Source organism: Gallinula chloropus (assembly GCF_964237585.1).
Source record: "Gallinula chloropus genome assembly, chromosome: 17".
Taxonomy (NCBI): Eukaryota; Metazoa; Chordata; class Aves; order Gruiformes; family Rallidae; genus Gallinula; species Gallinula chloropus.
Genome location: NC_140102.1, coordinates 7785645 through 7802819, shown reverse-complemented (window position 1 = coordinate 7802819; position 17175 = coordinate 7785645).

The window sequence follows — 17175 nt, the reverse complement described above, 5'->3', positions numbered from 1 at the left end:
TAGAAAGTTGGGAGGAGAACCATGAGGACCTGAACTGTAGCCCTGTGTGAGCAGTTTTGTGATCCCAGACAGGTCATGACAAACATAGCCTCAGTTTCTCCATTTCTGAAAAAGTTGCTGTGATGGTTTGATATGTCTATGAAGACAGATTTACATTGGACAGATTTGAAATAATATTAAAAATTTGATCAGAGAAAGCTGAGGTGCTCCCTCCTTTTCCCTTACACCAGCCACGTTTGACAACACACAGGGCAAGAGACAAGATGGCACAAACCAACCACAGGAGCTGAACCAAGACTTGCCTACTGAGGCCTGATTTTGCTCTTGCTTATGTGGGTACAAAACCCACATGGCAGAGGAACCACATCATTTTAAGGAAACAGTGGAGCACAATTTTTATTTTTGAGAGATTAGTGGTACTCTAGAAGCGTTTTAGAGATTTCCCTCTTTGTTGCATTTTATTTTGAAAGATTATGGTCATGTTATGCTGAGATCAGTTAGGAACTTCAGTGCTTCACATGGCATAATGAAACACTAATCATACCATTTTGCCCTTGCATATGCATTGAGTGAACAGCCGCTCTCCAAAGCTCTCTGGTGATTACACCATTCCATTGGCATCTTCCCTTTTAAAAAACACTTGAGAAAATAAAATACAAATTGTGCTGTAAGCTTCTTCCCATAAGAAACCACGACGAGCTTAAGCTGCAGAAAGAAGAAAAGCCTTCCCTAGTGCCTGACAGCAAGTTACATTCTTTGCCGAACGGGAGGTCAAGAGGTGACCTTGCCCCTGCCCGACTTCCTGATCCTCCCCGGCTGCCCGCGCTGCGCCTGGGAGCCCTGGGCCACTCCAGGCTTCCTCACAGTGCAACAGCTCCGTGCAGCCGGCACCAAAATGGCCTGACAAGGCTGGAGGGAAAAGGAAGCTGCTGCTATTCCCACAGCCTGTTGTTTGTTTTTAATGGTAAATGGCAACTCCATCACTGCATCCCACAGGTCCCAGGGAGGAGAGACGTGGGCTGCACAGGGGCTGCAGGCTGGTGAGCTGCATGGGTGCCACCACAGCTGTGACTCTGCAGGGTTTGAGACAGTGGTGCAGTGTGTGTCTGGGAGGGATGGGACATCAACCCTCTGGTCTTCCCCCAAGACTGTTTTGCTCCATACATTGTGCTATTCCTTTACTTCCTAGCCTCTTAGAAAAGAGATGAACCATCCTGTCTTGTACAAGAGGGTTGATTTCTGGCTTGCTAAATAATGAAGTGAAAGTCACTAGGGATCTGAGATAAAAGGCAAAAAGCATCACCATTACAAAAAGAAAAAAAAAACTGTAGCAAGCCACAGCAGACAGAATGTACCAATGGAGCTGCATGAAGAATTTGAAAAGTGGAGGAGTCATCAAAGCACTTGTCTTTGTAGCAAAAATCACAGAATGACTAGCTTGGCAAAGCCCTTTAAGATCATTGAGTCCAACTGTTCCTGTCCTCTGCAACCAAATGGGAAAATCCATTCCTGTCCTTCCCATCTAAATGGGAAAATAAGAAAAAGCCACAGAAAAGTCCCATTTAATGTAAAATTCAAGGAAGCACCCCTACCCAATAAAGAAGCCTAAATGCTTGTATAAAAAAGCTAAGCACGTGCTTAAATGATCTTCTGACTCACAAATGACATTGCACTCAGGAAAAAAGTATTAGTTACATTTCTCTACGGTGCTGGAGACAGATGAGCACCCTTGCTCATAGCCATCCTGGATATTTGTTAGGGCCTGAGATGAGAACTGTTGCCAGATGGGATAATGCATGGTCTGTGGAAGTTCTGTGGGAGAAAGTACAGTACCAAAGCACCTAATTCGCACAATGCACAAATCCAAGCTCTTTTCTCTAGCTGCGAACACACTACAGAGTGGAGGCAGCAGCTGATCAATGCACTGTCACTGTAGTGCCCTCATTGAAATCTCAGTCCTCCAGCAAGAGAGTTTTTGCAACACAGGTAGAGACAAACTCCATCAAAAATGGTTTCCTCTGAGCAACCAGAAGCAGAGACAGTTCCTTCTGCTTCCGAGGAAATGTCTGTGAGGGCAAGCAAGGGAGATATGCAGGAAGCTCAGCACCAGATTCAACTTGTCGTTCTTATGTTAATCACTTGTCTGTCATAACACAACAGGTAATTCTCATTCTACAAGCAGGCACTTGGAAGACAAAGGCAGCCAGCCATATGTGAGGCTTATAATGACTGGCAAGTGCAGAAAATAATCTAGCCTGAGACAATGATGTGCTAGTGTGTGAGTTAGCTTGGGGTTCCCCTTTGAGGACCTGGCTTTCAGAAGCATTGCAGACATGCAGTGCTTCCTTTGCAAAAGCAAATACATTTTGCTGAATAAACCTGTGCTGGCCCAGATAAATATTAATTCTTTGAGCCTGAAATTCTTTAATACTCTTTGGCTATATGGGAGATAGTGTGAGGTTTTTTTGACATAGGGCTGTAGTAATACTGCTACCCCACTTGACACACAGCTTGTGAGAACAAATATGTTCTTCTCAGACATCTACTGAAAATGAAAGTTTAGAGGAGTTTTGCGCCAGAGGTTTCCAGCACATGGAGCAGTATGGAGGGCTGCAGCCTCCTCAATTTTTCCAAGTCACCACTTGCTCCCAGAAGAAAGGAAGAAGTTGTAAATACCATAACTAACACTGCTAGCTTTTTGCAAGGCTGCCTGCCCCTGCTCTTCTCTGCAGAGCTTCATTTGCCCCAGGTCTTCCACAGCTTTAGCTGATGCCACACAGTAACAAGACATGCACAGGTGCACTGGCAGAAGAAGCCTATTATATGGCCACATCCACATTGGCACTCATCAGGTTATATCCACATCCCACAGCAAAAGTTATTATACACACCCATGGCTACTACTGTGTTTGACTCCACTCTATATAGCTATTGTACCCTTAGGATTTAAATTGTCAAGCAAAGAGTCTGCTCTGTATTTTCTTTGCTCTTGTTCTGTGTCTGCTTTACATACCGATGGAGGATTACCCTGGTCTTACCTGCTTGTCAGGCAGCTATTCCACTAAGTACTAAATGTATTGTTCTAAATCTCTCACATTTCTTGACTAAAATTCAATTTACTTTTTTTTTGTCACAAGAACCACAAGTCTGATTGTCCTGGCCTCATTCTCTTTCTCTGGTTTTCCTTGTCTTTTCAAAATTAAAAGCTTGCAGAAAAGCTTTAACTGAGCTAATGGAAAGGGAGCTTGTTGTTTTAAAGGCAGATGTGTGTCTAAGAGCATTTTGGCACAGTAAAAGGGAAAAAAATATAGCCAAAGAAAAGACTTCAAAGAAAGTCAGTCTCTGCTGTCTTCATTCTGCGTGCTATATAGCAGTTGGTGTTTTTCAATGGCATGGAGCACAATGACCACATATAATCTGTGCATCTATTACATACACACCCCTCACACCTCAGCTCTTAGGTCCCTTTACCAATACACCCTCTTCTGTCACAGGATAGTCCCCATGTGCCCCAGCTCTTGGTGAATGTGGATGGGAAGAGACACACAGAGCAGTCAAGATACATGCAAAAGGAATGGGTTTTTAAATGGGAAATGATGGCAAGGAGAGAGGAAATCAGGGGCCAACTTCTTAGCCAGAGTTGAAGCAGCAGTAGGTGGGCTGCAAGGGAGCAAGGGGATGTGGAGAGGAAGGGTGCCTGTTCAGGGCTCAGAAACATTAAGGGGCTGGAGAGCGACACTCATCCAGGCTGCTCCCATCCTCTGCAGCTGCCACTGCGGGCTTAGGGTTTCTGCACTAAATCACTCGGCTTGGGGGAAGGGGAAGGAGCGGTGGAGAGGCAACTGCCAGGCCAAAGGGGAGACGAATATTTCATTTGTTCCGGGGCCTGAAATAGCTCTTAGCAGCCCTGAGTGCGAGAGTCACGTTGCGAGGGGGTGGCGGGGGAGGTGGGTGCCAATTTGTCAGCAAAGCCGCTTCAGAGTTATGCCAGAGATTTATGGGTGTCTGGATGGTCCTTCTAGCAACCAAATACTGCTCAGGGTAGGTGAGCCTCATGATCTGGAAGGATAACAGAGCTCAGACACGTTCACTTAGTCTGGTGTGGCTGAAGCACTGTTATCCACATGCTTTCAAGGTGGCAGCTAAGGCCCTGGAGCTGAAAGTTGCCCCAGGGAGTCACTTCTCCCTGGATGTTTAGTTGCAGTTGGCCATTAAGTGCCTTTAAAATGTCAGCCAGAGGGTTAAGGGATAGACCACAGTCTGACAACAGATCCAGGGCAGAGCCAAGACACAGCACACTGGGGTCACACAGAAACACATCTGATTCACACCGCTGGTTTTTTAAACATGTTTTTTTAATAAATTTTGATATGTGTCCTAATAGAAGGACCAAGGCACCAACTCACAGAAGTCCTAGATTTTGGCCCTGCACCTCTCATTTCCAAAGCTGAAAGAAAAAATCTAAACCAAACAAACCAGGACAGTTATTTGACCTCCTCATACACCCTAGCCCAAACTTCATGGGCACTCACTTGTCTGCCCTGTCCCACTCGAGGTAGCCAGCTCCTCACTGTCCCAGGGAGAGACCAGTCCTGACAGTCTACCTGAAGCTTTGGGCAGAAGCACAAGAGTTTGTGCTCCTGCCTGGACTGGAACTGGCTCAGACAGATTATACAAACAGCTCTGAGGTCTGTGTGTGTGATGTGTTATCACCCAGGGTAACACTGGACGTGCTCACTCCAACCCTGCAGAACTCAGAACAACTCTGCTGTGATGCAGATGAAGTTCATTAGTGTACAGCTAAAACCAGATTGGTTTTAAGACATTTTAAACTGATTAAACTGGGCCATGTGGCATGGTAATGCTTTCAGGTGGAGGTGAGACATTAAATGATTATTTTGCCTCTCAACTCAGAGCCCTCCAGGAGGGAAAGGCTAAGTTCCCAAGTGTGATGGGTTTAGGTGGCACCTTGCAGTCATGGAGACACCAAGGTCTGGGGTCTGAGTGATCATTCTTCTACATCACTGAAAGAACTTTTGGGAGGTGCTGTGTTAGGTCATTCTGTCAGTGTATCTCTACAGCACCAGCAGCCTTACAGCAAACACCTCTAACCCTGCTTATTTTGTATTGCTTGTTATGCTCAGAGAGCAGAGAAGAGCCAACTCAAACTGAGAAAGCTGTAAAAAAATCATGGTCTCTGGGGAAAGCTACACAATAAAAATTAAACCTGATCTGTGAGTCAGGTCCCTGAACTCTTTTCTCTTTAGTAATGTATTTTTATACATGGGAAAGCACTAACATCTGCCTTTAAAACAACAAGCTCCCTTTCCATTAACTGAGTTAAAGAGTAACTAAGTTAAGGCTCTGCAGAATTCAGCTTAGTTTTAATATTTATTGCATATTAAAAAAGACAAAATTATTGTTAAAAATGTATTTCCAGCTTTAGTGGCTAGATCACAGCTAGGTGCTAGATGTATTAGAGTTACAAATAATTCCCATAATCATCCAAATCTTTTAACCTAAATTGTGCTTAAAGAATCTAATGGAATGTATTTCATTTTCACAGAATTACAGAATGTTAGGGGTTGGAAGGGACCTCGAAAGATCATCTAGTTCAACTGTCCTGCCAGGGCAGGATCACCTAGATTAGGTCACACAGGGACATGTCCAGGTGGGTTTTGAATGTCTCCAGAGAGACTCCACAACCTCTCTGGGCAGTCTGTTCCAGTGCTCTGTCACAGTGAAAAAGTTTTTCCTTATGTTCACCTGGAACCTCCTATGCTCCAGCTTACACCCGTTACCCCTTGTCCTGTCATTGGACATTCCTGAGAAGAGCTCTGTCCTCCTGACACTCACCCTTTACATATTTATAGACATTTTCTTGTTATTAAATACAAACCAGAGGCATCTCTCAATCTTAATACTGATAGTTCCCCAAAACTCAGGTTGGAGCAGGAGCACCTCTGTGTGGGGGAAGATGCAGATGATTCCCTTTGCATGGGAGGAAACTAATGCCAGGCAGCTGAAGAGGCAGAAAACAGCCAGGCCATATGTGGAAAAATGTATTGCATTACTGGTATTAAATGGTTCATGGAAGGAATAAGCATCTGAGATTACTTGCTCAGATACTACAACAGAGAGCGCACCAAGCTTCAGTCACCACAGTAAGAGGAACCTTTAATGTTCTTTCAGTTACAACTCAGAGTAAGTGAAATGCGGTTTCTGGTCTGACAGATCTCCAGATTGTCACCAACACCTCCACTTGCTGCATGTCAGTTATATTCCCCTTGCTGACTGCTGGATGTGCCCCCACTGGCTCCTCATGGGACTGACCCCTCTAGCTCTCCTCCCACAGCAGCTAGGTATTTGCTTGAGCTAGGCAGTTGCTTGAGCAGCAGGAGCACACAAATTCTACCACCTGTGTGAGTTGTGATGCTCCCAGGGTTTGGGCTATGCAGAACCACCCCAAAAAACTATTAAGTTCTTATTACTGATTTTGTCAGGGAACCCTGGAGCACGTACAAACAACAAGAAATATCCTCCTGGGAAGAAGGTGGGAAAGTTTCATGGGTAGGTAACAAGCAGGGAATAACCAGGACCTTCCATGTCCTGAGATTCACCAGTTACACAGGGAGTTTATGGCAAGACAGACAACAAAACTGCTTTGTGGATGTGATGGGAACAAAGGTTCAAGTCCCCGATGGAGAGCAGAGACATGGACCTATTGCTTTCATTTCTGTACAAGGCCTGTAACTGCTCAGCTGTTTGGCACAGGTTGGACCTGCTTGCCTTGGCTGGAAACTCCACTCTACCTGGGCATCCCTCTGCTTCAGGAAAAAATAAAAATCTCATCTCTGTTTCAAATCCCTAACCAAATCTGTCCAAGAATCAGAACTTCCAGCCTTGCTCATGCTGCTAAAGCAGGATCACTGAAAAAACCCTGAAACCCACATTGCAAAGTACCACTTGTTTTCCAAGCTAAATAATCCTATTTGAGTTCAAATTCATGGTGGCATTCAGACTTTAGGCAGGATTTTCCAGTTGCAGCTTGAGCTATGCAAGATTAAGTGAGCTGAGGTCAGCTGGAGGAAAGGCAGGAGGCTGCCTGGGTGCAGGCATCCCTCTACCTCAGAAAGGGGCACAGGCAGGGCCTCTATCAGCTATGTTTCAGGAATTAGAAGCAGACACTACTATTTTAATGACTTAATTTTAGAAGAGTTTTTTAACCTCCTGATCCTTCCTCTAGCACAACAGACTTTTGAAAAGCTGAAACACGTTCTTAGCTTTGCTTTTGCAGTTAGAAGAGGGAAGAGGTGATGAATTGTGTCTCAGGGCATCGGTAGAGTGAAGGTGAAAGGCAGCAGGAAGAGCTCTCCAGCAGTGCCCCTGCTCTGGGATACCTTGTTCTACTTCACACGTCAAAACTTTCCCCTTCCCCACACTGGACACTAACCTGGGCAAGTAAATCTTTCGTTCTCTTCAACACCACCTGGTGCTGAAGCAGAGGGTCATAGCAGGCTCATCCAGCAAAATGAAATGACACAAACAGCATCCCACCCCCAGCTGAAGCCCCAAAATCATTATCTTTGGGAACAGCCAACCCTCAGGCTGCAAAGAGGAGGGGGTGAGGGACCCACAACCCTGCACAGCTCCCACTGCAAATTTACTGGCCTCCTGTCTTGTTTTAACAGAAAGAGGTTGGGGGAGAGAAATACCACACATAAATTCGCACCATCAGTCATACAGGGGGAGAGGAAAAAAGCTGCAGTCATCTCCAAGATTTACGAGCCCCCCTGAGCTACAGAACAGAAAAAACAAAGACACACACACACACACACTCACAGTGAAGGGAAACATGATCCCACTTGCAGCTTTATTCCTTTATCATGTTCCCTGACAGCAACCTGGACCTGGGCTGTACAAAGAGGAAGCATAGGGAAGGTGTGGCTGTGAACAGCAGAGCCACAGCCACTGATTAGTAGTGTGTATGCTACAGTCACTTGGCACTTCTCCTCCTGGATGATCTCAAAACACCACAGAAATCTCTCAGTCCCCCTCTGACCTCAGTTAAACCGGAATAAACTGAGTTCTGCCACCCTAGCCAGCGGAGCTGCTGCAAAGTCACCTGGCATAAGCTCAGACCAAGGGGTGCCCCATCGTTGGTTACACCTGCCCTATTCCCTGGGATGTGGCCATATGGACACATGGTACACTTATTTGACTTGCTGTTCTTCCACAATTTTTAGAAAAGCCATGCTTTAAGAGGAAGGAGGTCTGCAGACTCAGATCCTCAAGTATGTTCTCCAGTTTTTGACAACTTGGTACCTATAGAAATTAGATTCCTTTAAACTTTCTCAGTTTGGGCACTCATAAATGGAGGCATTAACTTCATACTTTACAAAAATTCGGTTGTGGAATCTACTGTCTCTCTGTTATAGAGCCAGTAAAAGGTACATAGGTAAATGATACACTTAAAACAATCTAAATCAAGTGAACATGACAAGAGCTTATCATCAATGATCAATCACACTGCTTGTTGCTACATTCCACCCGGCTCCTTACAATATTATATCATCCACATAGGCTGTACAGTGACAGGAACATTCTCCTCTTACATGTGTGTACAACACCTAATGCACACCTCCATACCCAGTCCTGGGGTCTGACCACTGGGGAATGCTGCCTCTGCTTAGCTTCTTGTAGGAGTTAAGGGAAAGAACCTCTTTAGTTTATTAATGCAATTAATGAATTCAGTTAGGATTTCCGTGGACCGGCCATAATCCCTGAAGTCTCCAAAGCCTTAGTGAACACCGTGTCCCTGAAGTTTGGGGTAATTTGTCTTCAGCAAAAGGCAAAGGAAAGAAGCGTGGCCAAACATCCCACAAAGTCTGTAGCTGAACCTGGAAACTGCAGAACCTGGATCTCCAGTGTTAGCTGAGGGCACTGTTAAATGCCCATTTGCAATGTTAATTTACCAAAGCTAGTTTAAATGTTAACTAAAGTCCTTCTACATCTTCTGCAGCTCTCTCCTGCTGCTTTCTGACGGGGTTCAAACACATAGATTTTAAACTTAACATCAGAAATGCTCAAAATAAACTCATGATTAGATCTCAGTAGCCTGTTTTAAAAGCTGCCTCTAGTAAGTTTACTTTTACCAAACTCCAGCTGAGGGATGGTTGGATAAAGTGCACCTGAGCATCAAGGCAGAGGTGTGGTGCAAAGCATCAGCCCAAAAGCACTGTAAGTTTTTGCACCACTGACTCCAGCACAGAACCAGCAACTGGTTTACACCTGTTTCCCCATCAGCTGACATAAACAGTCTAATCTGCAACCTGTCCTACTACAAAGAGTTATCAGCCAGCGATACCCTCTCTTTTCATCATATGACCATGCCCAACAAATACATTTGAACAGCTCTCCCCTTCTCAGACCACTGGGTGTTTGAGGGATTATTTGGGTATGTTCCAGTTCAGATATGTTTTCTGAAGTCACTCTGTGACTTTTACTCTAGTAGACCTGCTATAGCCTGAGATAATTCAGGGTGTCTGCAGACATTGATACTCAGTCCTTCAGGACACCTGTAGGAGTGGAAAGGCAGGTGCAGGAGGAAACAGCACCTGGGCCAGGAGAAGACCCATGTCCCAGCTCTGCCCTGTCTGAAAGCATTATGGTAAGAAGCCACTCAGTGCAAAGGTTTTAAAACCAACATGACTTGGGAGCATGAGCTGTCTTTGTAAAAGTCACTGATGGATTTTGGACTCTAAGACCCAATGACTGTTCCTGAAGCCCTGGACTCTGAAAGTTGTCTGAGGACAGGATGGGTGCAGACTGGAGCATGAAGCCACAAACCACCTGATGGCATTTGGAAACAGGAGCAGGAGTTTCAGTGGAAATTAAATTGGTCCTTAATGACCAATGCTAAAAAAACACTAATTAAAATTATCCTTTTTTTCTATGATGCCAAATATATGTTAAATTTATCATTCATATTTGTGATATAAAACCTGTGGTGCATGAGGTATTTTGGAGTCATTACTGCATGGGTGAGGCGAAGGGGCAGGAGGCCATGTTTTGACACAGCCAGACACATGTCGCTCAGCTTCCTTTGAGAAATGGATCTACCTGTGAGTGTGCAGGAGCTGTGCACCAGCCCATGGGATGGTTTTGCTTGCCCTGTAACAGATACTGCCTCAAACAGGATTTCTTCAGGGGGACGAGGCAGGCTGGAGGAGGACTAACACAGTGCTCCAGTGGCTGTGGGATGATGTATTTGTGCCTTACCATCACACCTGTTGTTGTGGAGCTCAAATGTGCTTTGGAATAAAAGTCCAAGTCTCACTCCAACTAGATCTCATACAATCCAAATCCTACACTCTCTTACCTCCCAGAGCTTTTGTGCTGCACTTTCAGTGCAATTACATGCTAAATATCTGTCTGTCAATATGCTGGATCCCCTCAATTTGTATGACACGCTTTAACGCAGGCCTAGCCAAGCCTAATGGAATGACAGCTATGCCCTCCAACCATAGACTGAGTGCTGCTGGGAGAGGCTGCCTGGCTCTGCGAGGAGCTGGGAAGGGGGAGGACAGAGGAAAAACAAATGCCACCAATTAGCTGCCACAGTCAGACCCCTGTCTCAAGGAAAATAGGTTGCCTTGTCCCTGGATGTTGGCTCTTGATGGAAAATCAGAGAGGGAATGCCATATTGTGTGTCACCTTGCCCCAAACAGACACTTGGGTGGCTTGCCAGCAGGTGTAAACCTGGGTATCTCGTACTGAGTGTTACTGGGCAATGCTGGTTTACAGCAGCTGAGGATTAGATCCCTCAGTCTGTATCACGGGTGTTTTAGTCACGCACACCAGGGAAGAGTCAAACTGGAAAAAAAGTGTTTTCTTTTTGAAAGAAATCCTTAAACCCCCAAGCTAATCTTCCATAATATCGATGAATCTCTCCAAGCTTGTTTTTGTCTCCATTTCCAAAACAGCTGGGAAGGTCCTTAGAAATGACCAAATCCATCATTCTCTGGTAGGAAATGAGAAAAAAGGGCCAGAGAAAACTGCTTAACAACCAGAGAGAATTCTATTTGTTCAAAACCTGGTACAAGGGGAGGGGGATGATAAAATGTGTCCCAACTGCACGTTGTCAGGAGGAGAACGAAAACCAACTAGAGGGACACGGCTCTAAAAATAATGATTTTTCAGCCAGCAGCCAGACAGCCGTCTAATCCCGTATGAATAGAGACATCACTTGAATAGCCCCCATCAACGTGACTGCTGATGCTGATTCCAGCTGGACAGGTCTCATACAGCCCAAACATACCTCAATCCTATGCTTCAGTTAAAATTTTTTTTAAACTGCTTTCTTTCCTCCACACTTATTGTCTCTGCTGTAACCTAAGATTATTATTTTTTTAAAGTTACAATAAAAAAGGTAAATGAAAACCATGTATTAACACCCCTGGCGTTTCAAAGGGCTGCACTGGTGTTTGGCTGCAAAGGTGCATGTAGCTGAGCTATGGGATTGTTCCTTTATATGATATTTCACAACTTCCATGGTGCAACATCTCTTTTACAGACAGAAATTATTGATAATGTCCTTCTTACCATCAGAATTATATAATAAACACTTCTGTATATCACATACTGATTTTTTTTTGCCTGGAATAACGGTCCTGGGCAGAGATTCAGTCAGTCTGAATTTCCCATTCAATTGGGAAAGTTTATTTGCTTCAAATTAATGCAAGAATTTCCTAATGTAAATTTATGGAAGAGAAGGCAATAAATCAAATTAGTACAAGCCAATTCCTGTCTCCTGATAGGAGCTGTCATCTGGAGTTCCCAGCCTTCCTCCTAGCTCTCTCCTTGCACGATCCATTGGACCTTGATGAATCCAAGGCTAGTGAATGGCTGCAACCCAGATACCTTACAGATACACTAGCTCTGTGGCCCCTACCTTGCCATCACTCTACAAGCAAGACAAACACCTTGTGTTAACAGTGCTAGAGCAAGACTGTTGGCAGCAACCAGCAATGTACAGCTGGACTTGCGCTGCATATATTCCTCTGTGTATCTCAGATGTGGACCCAGGGCACCATTCTGCATTTTAGCATGTCTAATAAAATATAGAAAATAGTTTTTCTCTTTATAAGTTCAAATATCCTCTACATTAAATGATTCAGAATTAATACCTGAAGCAATGTCAGCAAAGCCAGATGTTTAGCATTTGTAAGAGTTAGTACAAACAGCTCAGTCCAGATTTTCCAAATGCTCAGAAGCAAAATGTCCCAAAATATTTTCAAACATGTCAAAGTCAGAAGTCTTTGGTGAGATCTTTGTGGAGAAATTTTTGTTTTAAAGTTGGCTTCATGTTTTTTTTTCCAGGCCTGAATAATGATGCAAATCTGATGAGAATTAAGACAGTAAAGGAGCCTACAAAATCCTTTGGCTACACAGCACCAGAGAGGGGGTCTCCAGAGAAGGAAATTTCATCCGGCTGCTTTGCTGACAGGAGAAGGCTCAGTGTGATAAAAGAGATCCTGCCACTCGCTCTGAGAAACCCCAGCAAAACTCTGCACTGATACATCTCTGCTGACACCTGCTCCAGCTGGTCCTTTGCAATTTGACAGGGCTGGAAGGCTGATGGCTAAAAGGGAGATGGGCCCGATCCTGAGAATAAGTGTAACATTTCATGTATCTGATCTGGGTCTTTGTTGTTGCAAAAGCTGAAGATGAAAATAATCAAATACTGGGGTGACCATTCTCTTGTGCTGCCAAGGCAGAATATGCCTCTGATACATTTTCTAGCATATCACCCAAGCTAGTTTTTGCTTTCCCATTTCCAGTCTCATGTTCCTTTGTTTAATGAACATGTCCTACTATGCAGGCTAAAATTTCCTCCTTGAGAATTCCCCTCATGACTCCTCCTGTGTTGTGACAGGAAACCTATTCTCCTCTGATGTTTTCCTTCTACTATAAGTTAATTTCTCAGTACACTATTGCTAGACACCGTTTTTTTTTCTTTTGCCTCTTTAGCATTTTGTCTTGCAAATCAATACTTTCAGCTTATAGTCCTTGAACTTGTACCTGTGCAGAAGAGTACTGCATTGTTAGTCCCTCTGGGGGCTTTGCTGAAATCTTCACCTTAGGAACATGAAAATATTAACTGTCATTGGCTCTAGTGCACAGCCAAAAATCCTTGGAGGGTGCAGGAGACCTGATGCAGGTTTCCGGATGTGTAACACAGCTTTCTTAATTTACATGAAACATTCACTTGCAAATATTGACAACCCACAAACTCCTGATAATTTACATGCCACACATTACAGAAGATACACACGTGCCACTGTGTGACAATGTCAGCTAATGGATCTACTTGTAAGTCTTAGAGAAGGGGTTTCTGTCACAAGGCTGGCTTTGTAGCTCCTATCTCCAGGGCTTCTCCATGAAGATTATTTTTTGAGGTTATGATGGATCTCAGTTATTGACTGGAAGGAGAACATTATAGGGCTAACTTCTCAATCACACATACTGGCACTGCTTTTCTTTCCGGAGTGAAGGAGTATTTAGTCTACTTAGCCTTTGTGATTCATGAAACAATAAATAAACAGGCACTGACTGCGTTGTTCTTTCCTCCCCTTATAAATACATCACCCTGATGTATGTTATCTGCTGCAAACACTAACCAAGTTGCTCTTCCCTTTACAAATAAGCTGAAGCATCTTTTTTCAGTGAAGATGAATAACCAGAGTCAGACCACATTACCTGGGGTCAGGTTGCAGATGCCTACCTGCCGCACATCTCTAGCCCACTTCCCCCTTTCTGTTGAGCTGCTCCCAGGCACTTCAAAACAAGCTGTGGGGTGAGACTGAATGCAGCACTTCCATTAATTGAAAGAATAAGCCTCGCACAGTGGTGGCTCCTATGTGCCTTCTCTTCTCTAGGGAGGAGTGTATGTGCTTGGCCTCAAAGCTGATACATGGGTACAGTTTCGTTTCCCAGCAGTGGTGCAATATTCCCGTGCTATAACTCAGTCTCATCCCAGCAACAAAATATGTTCCCTTTCAGTCCATCAGTGTTTACTGAAACTTCAGTTTCCTCTGGTAATAAAGCAATAAGATCAAAAATCAAGAAGGACTGCACACCAGCAAAAAACTAGTTTAAAACCCCAAACTAATGGTATTTCTTAAATGCTGTGCCAGATGGAAGACTTTCAACTGAGAGAAAAACTTGGAAAACTCCCATCTCTTTTGGCTGGCTGACTGTGAGCAACTAAGTTCCATCCCACCAGCACAAAAGGCAGTAAGATGCAGTTAATAAATTACACACTGCTGTTGCCATCAGGCATGAGTTACTAACTTGTAATTTTTTAGAGATTACGCCAAAGTCATGGGCAGCATCAGCCTGTCCTGAGCACTCAAAACCTCCTAAGGTTTAGATTTGTCTCTTTGTTTCTTCTCTCTTCCTCACCTTGCAACATGCTTTGCCTCTTGCTTCAGATTATACTAACAAGACACAGAACATTTCTTTGAATGCCCTTTGCATTGAGTTATGACAGGACAATGTCATTCCTAGTGGCCCAGGTAAGCTATAATGCATGTCCTCTTTCAAGGCAGCATGGCCCAGAGCAAGACTTGCCACAGCACAGCATGAGGTTTGTGAGATACATCGGTTCTTATGATTGCAAGATGGATTTTCCACTATTTTTCAAAGTGAATGAAAAATAAAGAACCCTAACAGAAGTTTTTTAACACTTCAGTAAAGTTTTGCCAAATTCAAAACCTTCTTTTTTTGAGTTTTGAGTATTGGGTGTGTAGCCCCTTTATTGAAGGCCCAGCACTTGATGTAGGAACTTAGGCAACTGTTCTGCTCCAATCTGCTTTCATAGGCAAATACAGTTTATGCAAACGTTCATGAACTGACGTAATGATTTGACTTCAGTGCAATTATAAGGTCTTCCATAAGCGCTTCCCTACAGCCTGGCCTCAGATGATGTTCCTCTGCATTTTTCCCTTTCTGGCCTTTCTACACACAACCTAGTCTTGTCTGGATCCCTTCCAAGGGATCCAGCTTCCACTGGAATGCAGAGATCCCTGCTTTCACAGAAATAAGTGTCCATACTCCCCCTGAACCTGGTAGGCCAAGGTTTTGCAAGGTCACTCTCCGTTTTGGAGGCTACAGCCTTCTCATCCCTGTGGTGTCACACTTCTTTGTGTCCCTACAGACCTGCTTTCTGATGACTTTGGCAGAGTCCCAAATCTTGGCCCAGTGCATAACATGATAAATAGACTGGACACTGAGAGGACCTGTGGAGCATGTAGCAGGATAAATGAATCTTCTTCCCAGGATTGAGGGTCCAGAACCCTCCACCTCCATCCTGTGTCTGCTGTCCCTCCCCACAGGGAGCTGTTGTACTGCCCCATAGTAGCAGACAGCTGTAACCAAAACCAGTGGTCAAATCACTCCCCCCTTTACCCCCAGATACCTCTCCATTCTGCAGTGTGGCGTATACAGTTAAAACTCTGCATAGCTTGATAGATCCTCCACATTATAGAGCTACCCCTGCTTCCAGCTCTGCCAGGAAGAGGCCCCACTTAACACATTAAGTTTTCTCACTGTCCCTGGCATTGCCTTTTTACACCCCTGGAGTCTGTGAGCTCACAGCAGTGGTGTTTTGGGCAGACAGCATTTGCAAACATAGAAAAGCCCCATAAACACAGACCAGCTCCTTGGGATTCAGAGAGAACTTGGGAAAACTGAAAATCCCAGGGAATATGAGGCATAGCCCTTCCACCCTCTCTCTTTAGGTGACACAGAGCACTGCCATACCAAATTTGCTTCTTGAAGGAGGGAGAGAGCTGATGTCAAGTGAGGATTTCAGGGTCTGGCTCATCAAATTCCAGCAAAGTGACCACCCTCGTAAGCCAAAACATCTGCTGTGTTTATAGTAAACATAAATGATAACTGGGTGGCCTTTGAAGCCACCATGTCCACTGCTGGTAATTATGGACAAGTGGATACAGCAGTGATGATCCAGAGCATTTGTTTAATGTTCAGACATAATTATGGCCATTATCAAATTTCTGCCCCTTCAGCAAAAAAGGGGGATGGAGTCAACTGTCTGACACCACAGGCAGGAACAGCAAGGGCAGGATTTCTTCCTTGAGTAACTCACACTGGATAAAATTCCTGAGTACCACCTGGTGCAGCGGACGCCTTTGCTCCAGCAGAGGCAGGTGATGAAAGAAGGCCCTTTGGGCACACCAGCCAAATGGATTCAACACCAGGGCCTCCCACGGAGCTGTCCCAGTCCCTGTCCCTTAGGTCCAGCAGACAAGGTAGTTCAAACGCCAAATGCATGTCTTGGAATGTCACTTCTTGAGTGAGGGTAGAGGGCAGTGGCAGCATTACTAATTGCAATTGTATCACGTGCATCAGGAATACCCCCCACAGTGCCACCCCCATTCCAATCCACACTGACTATTTTGTGAAGGACAGTCTCCTCTTTTCTCTCAAAAACTCCAGCTTTATGGCATAGGGAAATACACTATACCTAGTTTCTAAAGACCAGAACTGATGAAAAGTTAACTACACAAGCCCTTTATGGTAGGAATCCAAAACGAACTATAATGAGAATTATCAAATAAGTATGTCAGTGAGAAAGGCTGGAAGGCTGGGGGATAAATTTTACCTTTTCAAAGTTGCCAACCTGATTCTGAGATCCACATAGCATGTTTATTCCCTAAATAAAACCATATGATTATGGAGCATCTAAATATTCTCCAGAAGCTGTCAGGAGCTGCAAATGTGATGAAATGCGTGTGACTGCCAAATTCACAGCATAGTTAGATGGTTGTCTTACTCTACATGCTAGTATGAAAACATCATCTACTCTGCACTTCAGTGAGGTGAAAAGCACTACCTACAGACCCACAGACACCTGGGCATCCCAAAAGCCTTTTCTATTGTGCTCTCACAGGACTAGCTTTTTTTCCCTTCTTGGAGGGAAAGGAGTGAAGATTGGGAAAAGAAGGTGACTTAGAACTGAAAGCATGTTGTCTGGCCCGGAAGACTTGGAGCAACATCCCTGTGCAGCTGTCTTGCACAGGCAGAGTTTGCTGCTGAGTAGTCTCACCATAGCTGTGAGGCCATGCAACACAACACAAAGTTATGGAGTGC